The 16,058-nt window shown below is 38.7% G+C and overlaps 1 pseudogene; it reads left to right on the forward strand.

Annotated features, from left to right (window-relative positions):
• The first annotated feature begins 3,174 nt into the window (after nucleotides 1-3,174).
• LOC115843924 (NADH dehydrogenase [ubiquinone] 1 beta subcomplex subunit 2, mitochondrial pseudogene) overlaps nucleotides 3,175-16,058 on the forward strand; it is a 59,270-nt pseudogene continuing 46,386 nt past the window's right edge.

A 16,058-nucleotide genomic window follows, 5' to 3' on the forward strand; every position in this document is an offset into this window, starting at 1 on the left:
GGAGGAACCATGGTGTCTCTGGTGTGGAAGAGCAGCGAGCTCCTTCCATCCAGTGAGAAAAACTTCATTCTGTGATGTCCATGGGTAGTAATGCTATCATGGTTCCTCTTTACTGGGTAACACACCAGGCTCTCTGCTGTAATAGACTGACTCTCTTCTTGTCTAACTTCCCCACAACCCCAGAGCATAGGTACCATCAGCATCCAGATGTTCCAGATCAGGGAAGAGGGGCTAAGAGGGGTGATGGGACTCGCCATGCTCACACAGCCAGCAAGTCATTCCATTGCTGGAATCTGTACTTGGACCTGCTGCTTTATCTTGCCCTTGGAGGAAAAGTTCTGCACATCTGCACCAGGAAAGTAGATGCTGACAGCAGGGTTCCCCATCTCCCACAGACCTTGCTCTTTTGCATGGCCTCTGAGCCACAGATGGCTGGCACCCACTCACCTCTGCTGCTAGACCTTTTGCCAGATCTGATTTATAGCTACATGTTTATGACCTCCATAATTCACCTCCAAGTTCTATCCTGAACATATAAATATATATTTTACATGCTGCTTTGCTTGTCTCTCTAACCCCACCGAATTTTCTGCAGAGTTTATTGATAAATAAGTTTAATTCCAGTATTCTTTGCAGGGCTTCTCCCTGAGTTTGGAACACTGCACTGTACTTACTGTGTGTTTGATGAAGGAGGGAAGCCTGATACTCAGCTTCTTCTAAGTGTCTGTCTAGCAGCTACTTTTTTCCCTGCAGAGTGTTCTCCCTCTATGGGAGGAAAACACTCAGGGAAAGCAAAACATTAAAGTCGCTAGAAAGAAGTTTCCTGTAGCACCTCTGTGGGACCACAATTAGTTCTGTCCTATGTTGAAATATTTCACTCCAAGAAATGATACCAGATCAGGGATATCAGCTCGGTGCTTTGTGACCCCCTGGAGGGGTGGGATAGGGAGGGAGGGAGGGAGGAAGATGCAAGAGGGAAGAGATATGGGAACATATGTATATATATAACTGATTCACTTTGTTATAAAGCAGAAACTAACACACTATTGTAAAGCAATTATACCCCAATAAAGATGTTAAAAAAAAAAAAAGAAATGATACCAGAGGCACGGAAGTTTCTGTTTACCATGAGACACTCCCCCAGGTGGTTCCCACCCCTGTTTGCACAATGGATATAAGCAGCTTTTTACATGAAAGAGCTCTCTGCAGGAGGTCCCTTTCGTCTTATCACTTTAGCAGAGCTATATTGTAACCAACCTTAAATCAGGCATCCCCATGCTCTACTCATCTCCTGCTCTAGCACATTTTCAAAACTTTTGATCACACAACACCTTGCCTAAACTGTTGGTTCTTTCCTTGATCAAAGAAGTAGACATGAAGAATAAGTCATTAACAGATGCTCAGATCTCTTCCCTAGCTTCTTCTTCAGTAATCCCCTAAACAAACTGTGTGAACAGCATAGCATCTAGAGCAAGATCACAAGGATTAGAGAAGCCTGCACTTGTAGTGGGGGATGGCTACGAGTTTGATCCCTATCTCAGTGATTAACTTAGATTACGTCCCCTTTTCCCTTTAAAAACTTTCATGGCTGAGCAGAGTCTTCGGATTTGGTTTTCAGGGGACATGAGTCTACCTTCTCCCCAGATTACTGGCTTTCTGATTAAAAGCAATGTTTCTTTCTACCAACACTTGCCCCTTAGGGATTGATTTTCAAGCAGCCAGCAGCCGGACCTGAGTTCGGTAACACGGACACCTCCGATCCTGCACCCAGAGAGCCCATCTAAGTGGTATGAGGCAGGTTCCACCTAGGGGTTTTTTTAAAGCCCCGCCCCCCGCCTCTAATATGCAGCATTACCTGTACACGTGCACATTTGTTGGGTTTTTTTCTTTTTACTAATTAGTTCTATAAGAGATGGTCAGTTCGTTGTATGTTATCTGAGTTCTGAAAAGGTGTCATGTAAATCCAGGAATTAAAAATTTTGAACACATGATGCCAAACAGTTGGCTGCTGTGGTGTATTGAGCAACAAAAAGGAACCGATGCAGGGAGAAAAAATTAATTCACCACAGTCAGCTAGGTTTAGTGTCAGAATAAATAAATTTATAATATAAAAACAAAAGAAATGATAGACACAGCCATGGCCTAAATAGAGGCAGGGTGGATAGAACAGGGTGTGTGCTTGAGTCCCAGACTAGAGCACATATTTTAGCTCTAGCCACATCCTGCTAAGACATCCCAGGCAAGTAATTGAGCCTCTCTGTTCGCCGCTTCCCTCATCCATGACCAGTATCATCAACATAGTAAGAGTTGGCATAAGGGTTATTTTTTAAATCAAGTATAGTGTCAGGTGTCCATTAAGCCCTAAATATAACTATTCTTTTTGATGTTGTGATTATGTTGTTGAAACGGGTTTATCTCAAATCACAGCTGTAATCTGGAACTTGGTAAGACAGGAAACCCACAGATAAAAATAAGTAGAAACCAAAGAGGTAAATGCTTTAAGGTTCAAATGGCAAAGACAGTCAGAGGAGAGAGAGAGCATTCCACATTGGCCAAGGCAGAGTTCAAGGAGTTGGTGGGGCTTCTCCAGAACCTTCAGGGTCAGGGGGGAACAGGTAGAGGTGACCAGAGGCAGAGCCAGCCCTACACATAGAAATGGTGAGGAGACCACTGGGTGTGGGTGGGAGGAGGCCACCCAGGAGGTTACCAGGCCACACGTAGAGCCCTACACCATCCTACAATCGTCCAGGCTCTGCTGGGAAGAGGGTCTTCCCAGCCCAGGGAATGGGCTGCACCAACAGCACCTGGTCTACGGACCACCATAGGATTCCTTCAGGCCAAGGCTCCTAATGGCCCTGAACACCGAAAGAAAGTGTTGTGTGTGAGTGGAAGAGGGGGAACCCAGTCTTCTCTGGGAAGATGCAACTTCCTCAAGAGATTTGTAGGGAAACTTGAATTCTGAGAAGTTAAGAACCAGAGGGAGAGCTGAACGACGAGGCACACCCCAAAACATCTGGGTTTAGAAAGTGGAGCAACTAGCCAGGAAATTTATTAGACAGAGAAAACTTTTATAGAAAAACTATTTAGAAATCAACTAAGACTGGGCGGGGCGCCAAGGGAAGTGACGCGAGGCGGCGGTGCGGCCTGGGGATTGCTGTCCGGTTGCGGGTTGGCATGTCGGCTCGGACGCGGCAAACGCCTTTCCCGGGCGTTGGAGGCCACTTCTTTAGGGGCTGCCGCGCGCGGGTAGCAGAAGGCGCTGGAGTCTGTCATGCTGAGGGAGGTGTGCATATCGAGCCCCGGTACAGACTGTTTCCCCAGCTGACCAGATCCCAGGTGATCAAGGTGGAGTTCTTCAGTGCAATCATGTGGTTCTGGATTCTCTGGCGATTCTGGCATGACTCAGATGCCGTGCTGGGTCACTTTCCGTATCCAGATCCTTCCCAATGGACAGATGAAGAATTAGGTATCCTTCCTGATGATGAGACTGAAAATGTAGACTCAACTCTTTCCAAGAGCCAGGTGAGAATATCAAGAAATTACAGACGTCATATTGTATATTAAAGTTGTAAATTAAAGTGTTTTGGTCAAGGAAAAAAAAAAAAAAAAAACTAAGAGCAAACTTTGAGCAACCATCAGCAAATAGAAATAAAACCCCAGATGTTAGTATATGAAAAAGCAGGTGGAGCATGATAGGTGTGTGATCATGTAATTTTTGGTTCAAAATAAGGAAACTTTGAGAGTGAGAGAAAACATTAAAAAGAAGTAAAGTTTGATAACTGTTTATTGAGTACAAATTAGTTGTATTATATTGTTGGAGCCACCATACTGTCCTATTCAAAAACAACTTTAAAAAAATGTATAATCTATATAAATTAACATGGAAGCAAAACTTACCCCCCAAAATTTATATTGATTATGTGAACATCGTAAAATATATCTTAAATTCTTATCCTTGGTTTCTATTCATGTTGTTTAACCAATTTTTTAGTCATATCTGTCTCTAATACCAAGACACTAGTATTTTTCTGAAGAATGTATTCTCTTTCATTATGCTTTTTTTGTTTTTGTAAATTTATTGACATATATGTATAACAAAAGTGCACAGATCATAAGTGTACAGTTTGATGAATTCTCACAAAGTAAATAGCTCCATGTAACCAGCATTCACATCAAGAAATAGAGTGTTACCAACACCCCGAAAGCCTCCTTGTGTTGCTTCCCCTCATTCCTCCATCAAATTTAACTACTGTCCTCACTACCAACACCATGGACTATTTTTGCTCACTTTTGAACTTTATATAAATGCAATTATGCATCTTTCTCTTAGAATTATGTTTGTGATGCTTATGCATATAGTTGTGTGTAGTTGTGTTTTTTTTTGTTCTTGTGGCTGTACAATGTAAGAATGTATCACAATTTACTTTTTTATCCATTCTACATTAGAAGAATATTTGGTTAATCCCAAATATTCTTTTATGAATAGTGCTGTAATAAACATTTTTACACGTGTTTTGGATACATTTATCTTGAGCCTGTAACTAAGGAGTGGAATTGCTTAGAGTATGGTGTATGTTTAGAGTTAGTATGTGTATGTTTAACTTTGGTAGATACTGCCAAGTGGTGTTCCAAAATGACTGTACCAATTTGCATTTCCACCACTAGGGTGTAAGGGTTACAGATGCGCTGCTTTGGGGCTAGCATTTGGTATTGTCTCTGATTTTCATTTTAGCAACTCTGGTGGGTGTGTAGTGCTGTATCATTGTTTCGGTTAGTGATTGCTGTGTAACAAAATACACCAAAACTTACAGGCTTAAAATAACCACTATTTTACTACATGGGCCAATTACATGGGTCAGAAGTTTTGGCCTGTTGTCATCTGGGCAGTGTTTTTGCTAGTCTTTCCAGGGGACACTCATGTTGCTGTAGTCATCCAGAGGTTAAACTGGTACTAGACAGTCCACCACGGCCACACTCACATGTCTGACATTTGGTAGTTGTTGTCGCCTCTGCCTCCCTCTCCAGATATTCTGTCATCTTCAAGGGGGCTGGCCTGGGCTTCTTTGCATGGTGGCAGCAGCATTCCTAGGAGGTCCACAGCATCATTTCTTCCACATTCTCCTGGCCAAAGCAAGTTACAAGGCCATCTCAGATTCAAGGTCTTCTGGAGTCTTGTATGAAAACATGTTGTACTTGTGGAAAGTAACATTATCTTTTCATGGGAGGAAAAGCAAATTCTCATTTCAAAAAAGCCATGCCTGCAGAGACTAAGAAATTAATGAGGCTGTGTTTGCAAACAATCTAACTACAATTATTGTGTGTTAATTTGCATTCCCCAGACGATTAACGGGTTTTTCACTTTTTCACAAGTTTATGGCCCTTTCAAAGCTTGCTCATGTCTTTTGCCCTGTGAAGCTGTGTATTATATATTTTGGACAAACGACCATTGTTAGATGTATATATTATATATAATCTTTGTTCTATGCACTGGCCTTTTAACACTTAACAGTATCCTCTGATAAACACAAATTCTCAATTTTAATGTAGTCAGCCCTTTTTTTTTTTTTTTTTTTTGCGGTACGCGGGCCTCTCACTGCTGTGGCCTCTCCCGTTGCGGAGCACAGGCTCCGGACGCGCAGGCTCAGCGGCCATGGCTCACGGGCCCAGCCGCTCTGCGGCACGTGGGATCTTCCCAGACCAGGACACGAACCTGTGTCCCCTGCATCGGCAGGCGGACTCTCAACCACTGCGCCACCAGGGAAGCCCTCAGCCCTTTTTAAAATAACACTTTTGTTCCTAATTTAAGAATACTTGCTTACCAGCAAGTCATGAAGATATATCGGGTTGGTCAAAAAGTGCCTTTGATTTTTCAGTACAAATAAAGGACACATTTTTCATTTTCACCAAGAACTTTATTGAACAACGTATTCACCCTTTTGTTCCACTACCTTCTGTCATTTTGCAGGTGACTTCATAATTCCATCTGCCCAAAACTTTCTTTTTGAGCAAAGAACTGTTCCAGGTGCCTTTTACAGTCTTCCAGGGAATTGAAATTTTTTCCATTAAGAGAATTTTGTAAAGACTGAAATAAATGGAAATCCGAAGGTGCTATGTCTGGTGAATACAGCGGATAAATCAGAACTTCCCAGCCAAGCTATAACAGTTTTTTTTTTGCCTGGTCGTCAAAGAAACATTCGGTCTTGCATTATCCTGATAGAAGAATATGCATTTTCTGTTGACTACTTCTGCACGCTTTTTATCGAGTGTTGCTTTCAGTTGGCTAATTGGGAGCAGTACTTGTTGGAATTAATTGTTTGGTTTTCCGGAAGGAGTTCATAACGGAGGACTCCCTTCCAATCCCACCATATACACAACATCACCTACTTTGGTTGAAGCCTGGCCTTTGGTGTGGTTGGTGGTAGTTCACTTCACTTGCCCCATGATCTCTTCCGTTCCACATTATTTTTTTGTACAGTATCCACTTTTCATCCCCCATCACAATTTGTTTTAAAAATAGAATGTTTTCTTTATGTTTAAGTAGAGAATCGCATGGAGAAATATGGTCAAGAAGGTGTTTTTTGCTTAGCTTATGTGGAACCCAAACATCAAAGTTATGCCCATAACCAAGCTGGTGCAAATGATTTTCAATGCTTGATTTGGATATTTTGAGTATGTTGGCTCTCTCCTGTGTGGTATAACATTGATTGTTCTCAATTAATGTTCCGATTTGCTTGCTGTCAACTTCAACTGGTCTACCCAACTCTGGAGCATCCTCCAGCGAGAAATCTGCAACACAGAACTTTGCAAACCATCATCGACACCTTTGCTCAGTCACGGCACTTTCTCCATACACTGCACAAATCTTTTTTTGCATTTCAGTTGTGCTTTTACCCTTCTTGAAATAATAAAGCATAATACAACGAAAATGTTGCTTTTTTCTTCCATCTTCAATATTAAAAGGGCTCTACAAAAATTCACCAATTTTGATGTCTTTTTTTAAATGCACACTGATATGACAGCTGTCACATACAGTCTAACAAAATTGTTTCCCATGACGTTAAAGACAACTAAGTGCTATTAGAGCCCTCTTACGGAAAAAACAGAACAAACATTTTGGCCATCCCAATATTTATGTTATGTTCTTAAAGTTTTATAGTTTTACTTTTTATATTTACATGAACAATACAACTGAAATTGATTTTTGTGTAAGCTGGGAAGTAGGGGGTCAAGATACACTATTTCTTCCACATGGTAGCCAATTAATACAATATGTTAAAAATAACTTTTATACACTACACTGGAGTGTCACTTTTGTCATAAAGTACATGATGGTATATGTGTGTATCCATTTCTGGACCCTATGTTTTTTCCAATATATCTGTCTGTTCTTTCACCACTAGGACAAAGTCTTAATTATTGCAATTTTAAAATGCCTTAATAGCTGATGTTCCAAGTCCTCCAGAATATTCCTTCTGCTCTTCAAGATTGCCTAAGTTGTTCTTGGCATTTTGCATTTTCCTGGACATTTTAGAATTAGTGTGTCAATTTTCTGAAAACAAATTGGGATTTTGATTAAGATTGCTTTGGATAGAGTGACTTGGGGGGAAATGACATCTTTGCAATATCAAGTCCTCCCTTCCATAAACATGATATGCCCCCTCCTTTTATATTGTTCTTCTTTCATTTATAGTTATAGTATTATATAGCCCCTAGTGTAGAGAAGTAGAACATCTTTCATGACATTTACTACTATTTCCTCTTTTTAACTGAAAAATTTTATTGCGATCGTTGAAGATTCCTATGCAGTTACAAGAAATAATACAGAGAGATCCTGTGTACAATTTACAAAGTCCCCCTCAAAGGTAACATTTTGCAAAATTATAGTATACTATCACAGCCAAGATGCAATCTACCAAACTTATTAACATTTCCCAGTTTTACTTGTACTCTTTTGAGTGGTGTGTGTATTGAGGTCTATATAATTTTGTCACATGATAAGTTTGGGTATTCACCACCACAGCTGTTTATTTGTTGTTTTGCTAAGAAATAAACAGCTCCATCACCAGAAGGATCCCTGGTGGTGCCTGTTTATAACCAAACTCACATTCTTCACACCCACCCTCCTCCTGTCCCTAAACCCTGTCAAGAGCAAATCTGTTCTTCATTTCTAAAATGATGTCTTTTTTTAAAGTTACATAAATAGAATCTTACAGTATGTAACATTTTTGAATTAGCTTTTTTATTCACCCAGCAAAATTCCATGACGATTCACCCAGCGTTGCACCTATCACAAGTTCATTCTTTTTAATCGCTGAACAGTATTTAATGGTAAGCCTTTAACATAGTTTAACCATTCACTTGTTTAAGGAAAGCTTGGCTGTTTGCAGCTATTGGTTATTATGAATAAAGCTGCCATGAACATTCATGCATGATTTTTTTGTGTGAACCTAAGTTTTCATTTTATTTTATTTCATTCCCAAGATGGCAGCTGCTGGTCGTATGGTAATTGTATGTTCAATTTCACAAGAAACTGAGTGACTGTTTTCTAGAATGATGGATCATAGTATATTTCCAACAGTAATATAGGAGTCCCCAGTCTCACCAGTATTTGGTGTTGCCACAGTTTTTTAAATTTTATTTTAGCCATCTGATATATCTATACTGATAACTCATTGTGGTTTTAATTTGCATTTCCTTGGTGGCTAATTATGCTGAACATCATATTATGGGCTTATTTGCCATTTGTATACTTCTTTGGTGAAATCTCTGTTCATGTATTTGTCATTTTCTAATTTATTTTTTAACCTGTTAAATGTTTAGAGTTCTTTATATATTATATGTATTAGTACTCTGCTGGATATGCAGTTTTCAAATATTTTCACCCAGTTTGTAGTTTGTCTTTCATCCTCTCTACATGGGTTTTTGCAGAACAAAAAAAATTTTTAATATCAATAATCTCCAAGTTATCAAATTTCCCTTCTTTAGTCATTTCTGAAAAGCATGCTATTTTATATAGACTCTTTAAACGATTTTATATAAATATTGACACATTTGGTCTATTATCTATCATCTTACTATTTGTTTTCTATATACCTCTTTAATGTTCCCTTTTGTCTGTTTACCTTCTAAATAAATTAGATATTTTTATTATTTTTTCTATTAACTTATGACTTATACATGCTTTCATTTTTCATTCAGAATTTATCCTAGATATTCTAATAGGCATTCTTGACTTATTTTAACAAAAATTAGTAATTTTACCTTTTTTCCAATAGTTCTAAAACCTCAAAACATGTTTCTTTTTTATATCCTTTTCTATTGTTCTTTATCTTCTCCTGCAGTTCTGTGTTTCCCTGTGGGATCATTATCCTTGTGCTTAAAATTTTTTTCACTTAGATTTCTCCTTTTGGTATAGGCTTATTTGTTAGAAATTCTCTCTGTTTTTCATATTATTCAACTGATAGAAAAGTTTTTCTCATAACAGAGCCAATTCATTTTCATCAATCACTTTTCCTTTAGCATGTATGCAAGAAATATTAGAATTAAAAATATATTATTTTGGAAAATGAGTCAACTGATCTAAATGAAAAGTTGTGCTTTATTGAGTAATAAGTGTTCCTTCTGAAGATACATTTGTTAAAACATCATCTTTGAAGGCAGTCTTCTTAAAATAAGAACTTACTTTTGAAATAGATATTGATGCATTATCTGCTGATTTCTGTCCCCTAGTTTTTATGTGGTTGTTAATATAGCCCTCATAATTGTTATGTCTGCATTTTGTGCATGTTTGTTAACATTATTGAGAGACTAATTTTAGTACTTAATTTGTCATCAAACATTTATTTTAATATTTGAGCTCACTGCTGCTGAAAGGATTCATTAAACTCTTTTAACAGTATTACCAAATGATGTAATTAACAACTAAATTTACAAGGTGCAAAACATAGTAAGAGCATTCAGACTACTGTCTACATTCTCAATGACAAGGTTCTTCAGTGTCTATTTTTTAAAATTGTATTTCAGAAGCCTTCAACCTATTGTTACATTTGTTTCCCACAGATCCTACTGACTAGTAACCTGGAGGTTTGCATACCTCCCGGGATGCACACAGTGAGAAAACTACCTCAGACATCTAGAGACTGGCTGGAGCAGCAGCTTTGAAAACTTCTCCAACCACCCAACTGTTACCAAAAGCAAGTTCATGTGCTCCACGCAAAGTGAGGCCAAACAAACAGAAACATCAGAGTTTGGAGCAGAGAAAGGTTTATTGCAGGACCATGCAAGGAGATCAGTGGCTTAAGCCCCAAACTCCTCGAAGGGTTTTGGCAAAGCAAAGTGAGGGAAGGGTGTGGTTAGTTGTTACGACCTTCTTGGTGTAGGAATCTTTTGTTTTTCCAGCTGTCCACATAGGTCAGGTCAAGATGTTCCTGTAAACCTCGAACAAGACAAATGTTATTCTCTGTTCTGAAACGTTTTATTTGTTTATGAATGGACTCTTTAAGGTCGGAGCCTTGAGAATAGGCTATCCTGTATACTTCAGGCTATAGGCAACATTCTTTTAGGAAAGGTGCAGAGCCAGCATGACAGCACAGACAACAGAGCACAGAGGTTAAAGTAAAAGGAACAGATCTAATACGGAGTCAGATTTGTTCTTCCCTATTACACAGCCACCACAGAGACTGCAAGAAATTAACTGTCCCTAGCCATTAGGTCCAAGCACAACTCATTTTTTAAGCAAGCTTTCTGCATGCTGTCCCCCCAAATGGAGTTGTTAATTATAACCTGGAAAAGATGAGCAAAAAGGGTACATAAGTTGTTCCTGGTGGTTTTAGTTTTAATCGTGGGTTAAATTGGAAAACTCTGTTTACTACGTACATGCTTCATATACATATACTACTTGATGAAACCTTGGCAGAAACAGGAACTACAAAATTCAAACTCAATGTGAATTGCTTTAATGTAACTATTAATAACAAGAATTGTTAAAATGTAAAATCTGTTAACATGTAAATTCTAACTAGAAAGAATGCCAAGACAATAGTCATGAAGATTCGTAATCACAAAGGACTCATAGAAGAGACTTATCAGAATGAGGTAAATACATGGAGAAAAGGGTCCAGGTAGGAATAAAGTGATTATTGTCACCCTGATACGGTGATCAAGAATTACCACTAAATACCAAGTAGAAGGAATTCAGTTTCCATTAATTACCCACACGTCTGGTATTTAGCTTGCTGTGTAATAACTGTTTGAGTTAACAGTACAATTGTGACCTTTTTTAAGGTTCAGTCATTCCCTGCAAACATTTTTGATCCAAGAACCCATTTATCCAGCTACTGTTATAAGTAAGCACCTAGCTACCTCTGACACCCGCCAAGGTTAAAGTCAGGTGACGAACACTACCTATGGAGTGTGAAAATTTCAGGGTCTGCCACACATTACATTAGCAAAGACAATGAAACAGGAACATTAAATGTGTGGTCACGGGTCAGAGTCTTCACTCCTGCAAAACCAGAATATTTTAATAAAACATGATGGGGTATAAAGGCAGAAAGTTGAGTTGACCAAATGAAGAGTCCTCACATGGCAAGTGAACAGGTTGGAACATCTATCCTTAGGCACAGGGAACCATTGGAAGATTGTGAACAAGAAGAGGGACTATGAGAAGAAAACTAGAGGAATATTAATCTGGTAGAGATATGAGCGCAGCATAGAGGAAAAGCCTGAAAGTAAGGCCATGCTCTGGAAGACATTACAATCGTTCAAGAATGAAGCAACAAGACTGAGGGATTGCTTATTCTCTGACATTGGATTTACTTTGTATGTTTAAATTTCCCCATTGACTAGAAGTTTTGTAGCAGAATAAAAATATATGTAGGCTGAAGCTCACCTGGTATTAACAGATTGGGTTCCAGAATTTCCCTGTTAAGTGTCTAAAACTATTAGTGGATCATCATTCCTTTCAGTGGTGAAGGCTTTCACCCATCAACTGGGAATGATAATAAGACCCCAAAGCAGAAAGGAGGAGGATGAATTACTATTTTGAACACTAATTTTATGCTGGCTGCTTTAACATCTCATGTAATTCCTCCACATTAGAACACAGGTATTATAATATACATCAACAGATAAAGAAATTCAGATACAGTTTAAATTATACAAGATGATAAAGCTAGTAGTTGGCAGAGCAAAGATTCTAAGCCAGGTGTGAATAACTATGGAGTTTATATTCTTTCTGTCACTGAGCTGTCTCTTGTGGACAAAAAAGTGAGAGAGAGATAGAAAATAATTAAAAGAGAAGCTTGGTTTTCATGTGGTCATCATTGTAATTATAAATCAGAAAATATAAATCTTTTCATTTAGGTATACCTTAGATTAACTAATGTATTAATTGCTACCTGAGTATCTACAGGATGCTAATTTAGAGCAAGAATAAAGAAATACAGCATTTAGGTGTAAGGCAGTGCTAGTGTCACTACATATGTCAACTACAATCAACCACTGCCTACACTATTCTGATACTAGTGATTACATTCTGAGGAAACAATGTTTTCCTCTTTCAAGGAAAATCATAGAACTCAGTAGCAGACTCACCAAGCATCAGAGAAGAAATAAGACACTCTCATCATGATGACGTGGGCACAAAGGTGAGATACAGTGAGTGGGACCATGAGTGGGAGCCCCTGAGCTTCACGAGCATAAGACTCTGCTGAGGACAGTGGCACAAAAGGGTCTTCTCCCTTCTCCAGCCTGCCCACCTTCCACCCAGCACATCAAATATTTTCTGGCTCCCTTTGTGCTCATAGCTCTGGAATGCCTGGCTTTGATACTCTCCAGGACCCTGCCCTTTGAGACTGATAATCACACTGAGTTCCTCAGTTATGACACTTGGTGTGCCCCCGAAACACTGGCTTCATTAAGCTGATCCCTGGCACTCTTCACTCTTGGCTGCTTCCAGTGGTCCAGTTGGCCTCAACTAGTGTGCTCACTTGGAACACACGTGCCAGCACTGCACAGAGAGAGGGCTAGTTCCTATGTCTTATTTCATCATATGTCAACTACACAAGTAGGTGCGGACAAAAGGACAGAGCTGAAGAACTCACAATGTCTGAGAAGTCTGGGGCCCGGTGTCCTCAAGCCCATGTAAGGAGGAGGACTGGTTGCAATGGCTCTGAAGGATGAATGGCAGGTTCAGACAAAGCTAAGCCCCATTGGTGATCTACTTTCACATAAATGGGACCATGGGACTCAATGATTAGAGCAATTCTCCTGCCACAAAACAGGGTATGTATAATTTTAATTGAAGCCATGCCTTTCCTTGTACTTCATTCATTGTGCTCTTTAATAGTTTATTTAATAAACATTCTTTAAATACTTCATACCTGTTGGACAATTTTACAACCTTTTAGTTATCAGGAAAGTTTAACAAATCACAATAAGATATCACTGCATACCCATCAGAATGGCTGAAATTATTTTTTAATTGGCATATTTGCAAAGAAAGTAGAAAATTCATTCACTCCTGATGGGAATGTAAACTGATATAGTCACTTTGGAAAACTGTTTGACACTTCACTAAAACGAAGCACCTGCATAGCATATGACAGAAATTTCACCCCTGGTAGGTACTCAACAGAAGCAGAATTGTGTTCACCAAAAGACTTGTTCAAACATGTTCTTAAAAGCATTATTTGAAACAGCCCCAAAGTGGAAAGAGAGATAAATGAATGGTGGTATTTTTATACAATGGAATACTATTTACCAATGAAAATGAACAAAATAAAACTACTCTGAAGTATAGGTAAATTTCACAAACATTCCCCAAAAGCAGCCTGACACAAAAGAGTAAATCCTGACTTATTACATTTATATAAAGTTCAAAATTAGGAAAACTAATCTATGGTGTTTGTTCAGGACAGTGTTTACCTTTGGGAGGATGGAGAGGTTAGTGATGGGGGCAAGAAGTTAATGATAGGTTCTGGAACAATGGTAGTATTCTTTCCTATATTGGCTGTATGGACATATTCACTTTATGATAACACTTTGAACACTTATGATGTGTGCAATTTTCTTATGTATTGCATTCTAATTTAAACATCATTATAGGAAGAAAGGAAATAAAATAGAAAATGCAAAGGATAAGGTGTTTTGTTATTCAAGGGAGATAGACAGTGTTGGATGTGTGGTCTCAGGCATCTCAGAAACGTCTTCTAGGTTGGACTCAGAGATCCTAACACAGGGGATTCAAAGTCACAGACAAATTTTCTCCCTTGAGTTCTGGAAGCTCTCTTTCAAAAAAGCCTTTATCAGGTGTGGAGAAAAGGGAACCCTCTTGCACTGTTGGTGGGAATGTAAATTGATACAGCCACTATGGAGAACAGTATGGACGTTCCTTAAAAAACTAAAAATAGAATTACCATATGACCCAGCAATCCCACTACTGGGCATGTACCCTGAGAAAACCATAATTCAAAAAGAGTCATGTACCAAAATGTTCATTGCAGCTCTATTTACAATAGCCAGGACATGGAAGCAACCTAAGTGTCCATCAACAGATGAATGGATAAAGAAGATGTGGCACATATATACAATGGAATATTACTCAGCCATAAAAAGAAACGAAACTGAGTTATTTGTAGTGAGGTGGATGGACCTAGAGTCTGTCATACAGAGTGAAGTAAGTCAGAAAGAGAAAAACAAATATCGTATGCTAACACGTATATATGGAATCTAAGAAAAAAAAAAAGGTCATGAAGCACCCAGGGGCAAGATGGGAATAAAGACACAGACCTACTAGGGAATGGACTTGAGGATATGGGGAGGGGGAAGGGTAAGCTGGGACAAAGTGAGAGAGTGGCATGGACATATATACACTACCAAATGTAAAATAGATAGCTAGTGGGAAGCAGCCGCATAGCACAGGGAGATCAGCTCGGTGTTTTGTGACCGCCTAGAGGGGTGGGATAGGGAGGGTGGGAGGGAGGGAGACATAAGAGGGAAGAGATATGGGGTATATGTATATGTATAACTGATTCACTTTGTTATAAATCAGAAACTAACACACCATTGTAAAGCAATTATACTTCAATAAAGATGTTTAAAAAAATTAAAATCAATAAAAAAGCCTTTATCTAGATACCTTATTCTCCAAAATGTCTTCTAGAGGGTTTTGAACTATCAGAACTTAAAGGCCTATGTATGTGTTGTCATGAGTATTGGTGAGAATTGGGAACGTGGCTTCTGACAGCATCTACCCATTGAATCATTGGCTGTATTCAAATTTTCACTTCATCTTTGATTTTCAGAGGTTTGAAATATGTTGTGCCTGTGGCCAGGTGCTGTTTTCTGTATTATTCTTGATTTCTGAACTTCAAGGATCTCTGGTTTAGTGTATGTTACTAATTTTGGAACATTCTGTGTTATTTCTTCAAATATGTATGTCTTCAGACCCATTCTCTTTCTTCTCTCTCTGGGATTCTAATTTGTGTAAGGCCATTTAATATTATCCTACAGCTCTTGGATGCTCTGTCCCATTTTTTTCTACTTTGTTACTCTTTGTATTTCAGTTGGGGTAATTTCTATTGACCTGTCTTCAAGTTCCCTGATTGTTTTTTTCAACTGTGTCAGGTCTACTGATAAGCCCATTGAAGGCATTCTTCAGGGAAATGGTGTGTGCTTCTGATTTCTCACATTTCCAAGTGATTTTGATAGTTGCCTTCTCTTGATGAAATTACCCATCTTGATGAAATTACCCTTCTGATCTTGCGTGTTTTCTACCTTTTCTATTTAAATATTAATCATAGTTATCTTAAATGACCTGTCTTATAGCTCTAACACCTGTGCCATATCCAAGTCTGGTTCTGATCTTTGTTACTTGTCCTTGCTCCTTTGTATGCCTCTTCATTTTTTCCTGAAATCTAGACCTGTTACAGAAAAGAGTACATACTGAAGTAAATATTTTTTTTATACTTAGAGTGAGTGTAACTTCTCTTCTGCTAAGCTTTTGATAAAGGGGTATGTGTTAATCAAGTTCAAACACAGTTGGGCTGGGTTTAAAG

The sequence above is a fragment of the Globicephala melas genome, chromosome 7 (genome assembly GCF_963455315.2).
Source record: "Globicephala melas chromosome 7, mGloMel1.2, whole genome shotgun sequence".
Lineage (NCBI taxonomy): Eukaryota > Metazoa > Chordata > Mammalia > Artiodactyla > Delphinidae > Globicephala > Globicephala melas.